Source organism: Schistocerca nitens, chromosome 6 (assembly GCF_023898315.1).
Source record: "Schistocerca nitens isolate TAMUIC-IGC-003100 chromosome 6, iqSchNite1.1, whole genome shotgun sequence".
Taxonomy (NCBI): domain Eukaryota; kingdom Metazoa; phylum Arthropoda; class Insecta; order Orthoptera; family Acrididae; genus Schistocerca; species Schistocerca nitens.
In genome coordinates this window covers 530,264,080-530,268,518 of record NC_064619.1, presented here as the reverse complement: position 1 = coordinate 530,268,518, position 4,439 = coordinate 530,264,080, and positions in this window count along the sequence as shown.

Genomic DNA, 4,439 nt, shown 5'->3' with positions numbered 1-4,439 from the left:
GTAAATTGCAGCTCGACAGTAACCAACTAATTTTGGCCCCGTTTCCCAACTGGGGGTTTTCCTTGATTAATCGTAATACCCGTCTCAGTACACTATCAGTTTCTTTTGAGATTTAAATAGACTGCTTTTTATTGTTTCAAATTTAGCATTTCACTTGACCTGAAATGTTCTTTCACGACAATGTTCACATGCGGAAACAGGGCCAACCAAGTAAGTATTGGTCATCAGCCGAATACCATATCTAAACCATATTTTATTCAGGAAGGAAGTTTTTGAAAAAAGATTATACAGTACCGTATTTTCATTGTTAGATAAACTATATAGAAAGGTTACAAAGTTAGTTGTCTGTGACTTCTCCGCATCTGTTGTTTCTTGTTCCTCTTTATTCTGCCATTTCATTATGCATCACCAAACAGCGTTCACAAATGACGGTGACGGTGAGGAAGCTGTCCTCCACCTTATCGTGACAGGAGTGCCAGCATTTCGCCATGCCGCACGCGCAGGTTGAGGTCTTGCCGCTACAAGAGGAGCGGCACCCGCGGTTCCCGACACGCACCCTGCATGCGCCGGAGACGTCGCTAATTAGGAGGAGGTTTCGTCCCGCCGCGGACGCGCCCTGTGTGTCTGAACCCGCGACCCGCGGCCTCAAAGCGGAGCCGGCGGGCCTGCCGTATCGCGTATTCATAGGGGCCGCGGCCGCACCATGAATACTGATGGCGTAGCCGACACCTCGCCAGCCGCCAGCCGGCAGCGCGCCTCAGATCGCCTGGCCGGCGTATTGCCGCCGCTGCCCGCGGCACACAGTCGGAATGCCTGATGCACATCAATCAGACCGCCGCGACGCCAAGCATCTAGGAGAGGGAGCCCCTGTGTCCCACCGAGCCGCCCGAGGATTCTAGCTTATGATACGAAGACACTCGTGATCCTACCGTTACGCAAACGTCGAAGGGCAATGTCAATCTGAATAACCTCCTTTTGAGTTATATCTCCTTTCATTTTTAATGTAACAATTTCAAAACATAACCGACGTTTCGACAGCTTATACAGCGGTCCTCTTATGAAGTTTAATCGTGCTGAAGTCAGTGTAATCACCAGCTCAGTTAGTTGCATTTTCTCCAAGGACATTTTATTCAAAACTAGGTGAGTACCCAGTTTTGCCCGGGTATGCTTTTATTCCAATCTTCTATTAGTTCATCTCCAACTTCCGCTTCTCCTCGCCCATCACTTCCACCACCTGTCCACCTCCTCTACCACATCTCCTTCTGCTTCTCTCTCTGTCTCCATCTCCTCCTACCCCTCTCCCCATTCGTCTGCTTCTCCCCCTCTCTCTGTCCACCTACTCCCCTCTGTTCGTCTGCTCCTTCCCCTCTGTCCATTGTAATTATCCGGGCTGTTATGTTTTTCAAAACACGTGACGTCACGCCTCGGCGCGGGAGCGCGCGGACACGGAATTTAGCGGCAGTCAGTAATGAGCCAGTGGGTGTGTTGAACCTTCCATCGAGCTACAGACCCCCTTGAACATGTCCTCCACAGACGGGGACGCAACGTTGGGAATTGACACAGAATTCATCAACCGACCACAGCACAACAGCCCGGATAATTATAATGGACATGACATTTCCGGCCGTGAAAGTCTACATTTTAGTATCCTTCCCATTTCATCCCTTTCCTTTCGTCCTTCTTCTCTCCCCCCTCTAATTCGATCTCCTCTTCCTGCATACCTTTGTCCATCTGCTCTTCCCCCCTGTCTCTGATCACCTCCTCCCTTTCCCCTGTGTATACCCTCCTCGCAGTCTCGCTATTCATCTCCTCATCCCTTTATCTGTCTAGATCCTCCTCTTCCCTCTTTCCGTCCACTTCCTCCTCCCCCTTTCTCTGTCCATGTCCTCCCCTCCCACTCTCTTTGCCCACCTCTTCTTCCCCCTCGTCTTTGCCCATTTCCTCTTTCCTTTCGCTCTCCACGTCCTCCTCTCATCTCTGTCCATTTCCCCTTTCCTTTCTATCTGTCCATCTCCTCCTCTACCCTATCCACGTTCATCTTCTCCTTCCATCTACCTATCTTTGCATCTCCCTTTCCCCTACTTCCTGCACTTTACCACTCCCACTCGAATGTGTACCGAATTTCACTGAAATCGTTCCAGGTATTTAGGAGCAGCTTCGCTTGCGTACACACACATCAAACACATTTCACGTATATTTAACATATTTCACACGTATTTCTACATATATTTCACTTCTATCTCTAGTGAATCTCGCCTTGCAGTACACATTACGCATCTCAATGCTTATGATGCCGTACTTCCTGAACTATGGGTCCTACACTGGTATAATTTTGCGGGTACATCCATGATACATGTAGCTACTGTCTGCGAAATGTTTTGTGACGTTACTAATATAGGAATAATAAACTAAAACGCCATTCGTGACGCTGCAGGTTTTTACGCAACTCAACGTTTAAGACATCATAATAAACTAAAACGCCATTCGTGACGCTGCAGGTTTTTACGCAACTCAACGTTTAAGACATCATATCTCCTGAACTATGTGTCGTGTAACATATATTTTTCTAGGTACATTCAGCGACATCTGTGGACACGGTCTACGAAACGTGTTCCGAAATAGAATTAGTAGTAATGACTTAATAAATTAAAACGTAATCCATGAGGCGACAGTTTTTCCACGCATATGAGTATCGACGTCATATCTCCAGAACTACGTGTCGTGCAGTGGTATATTTTCGTATATAAATTTAGCGGCATATGTGGGTATTATCTGCGAAATTTGTTAGGATTGTAGTATTATAGAAGCAATAGATCTAAACGTCATGCATGGTACGGCGCTTTTTCGTACATCTCAATATGTATAACGTCATATCTTTCGACCTATGTGTTGTAAAATGATATAATTTCGCTGGTACATTCAGTGGTTTATGTGAATACTTTCTGAAAAATGTGTCACGAATAAAGTTAGTAGTGAAAAGTAATATATTAAAACATCATGCTTCATTGGGCAGTTTTACTGCACGAACAGCGAAAATGTAGTAAGTGAGAAGTCTTTTTCCTTTGTGGGAGTTGCCAGCGAGAAAAAGATTTGGAAACGTTTGAAATTATGTGTGAAGTTTGCTGGAATTCAGTAAGTCCTCTCATTCTCAAACACTGGATAAATAACGTCTGGGTATTTGCAGATACTGATTTAAGCCACCCCAAGACGTACGAGTATATACAGTTTCAACTGTGATACTTGTGTTTCTGTGTAAAAGCTGTGATGGGTCCACTTCTACGTGGAGCCCGATTTTGTAATGCAATTAATGAAAAATGACCTGAAACGGTTGTCATATGTAGAAGAGATTGTATCTTTGACACCACTGAACCAAAGATGCTGCCTGAGTGGCAGAATCGATTATTAGTTGGAGCGCAAGGAGCGCACTGGCAGTTGCCGTTGCACTCTCTCATAGGTAGGATGTAAGACTTAAAGCTAGAGGTTAGCTGTGACAATGTAGTTGTTGGTCTATGGAAGCAGCATAACACGGTTTTTATAAAATGAAATGATGAATGATACAGCTTGTGCTCACACAGAGCCAGTAAATGTTAGGTACTAGTTATTTCTATAAAAGTGTAAAGTGTGTATTATTAATTTGTAAGGCTATAAATTATCAACAATTGAAGTGATACTGATCGTTAAAAAATATTGTTCATTGTCCATAGCAATTATAGAAGAGTAATGAATTTATACTGTAACTCAAAGGGAAAACAACTGGAAGAAATTTGTACGGTAATTGGATGTTGTATATTTAGTTTTAAGAATGCAGCAATGCGATATGTGGATTTGGCTGAATTTTACGATACGGTCCCTCGTATGTAGGAACCAAATATTTTCCATCATATTTAATGTATAGGTTGATTAGGTAAATAGGATTTGTAAAATTTTGCGTGTTTTCTTTTCCTGATACAGAGAAGCTAAATTTATGAATCTATTTTGTCAAACGATGCCGAACTTTTTCTCATGTAACAGTCGAAGTGTTTTTAATTACGACAGTAAGTAAGAATTGTAGAACAGTTGAGAAGTTCACTGATTTTTAAGTTAATGTAAAATGTTTCATATGAGATTTTGTGAAGGCGAAACTTTATTTTGAATACAATTTTCAAACTGAAGCATTCGGTCTTATCACACCTCCTTATCAGTACCTCATCTTCTTCCATGTCGTGTTTATTTAAATCCAATGAATATCTCTTCTCAAAGAAATCGTTTTTCAATCAGACTCAAAAAAATATATATTAATGTGCCAGACACAGAAAAGTATTAATGTCTGGAACAGTTTTAATGCGGGCTGCACTGCAGAGCGCTGAGCCAAGCCAATATCCAGTATTTTCACTGAACATTTCATTTATCAGTCAATCTACTGATATTATTTGTATGAAGCTATTTTACGGCCGGCATTG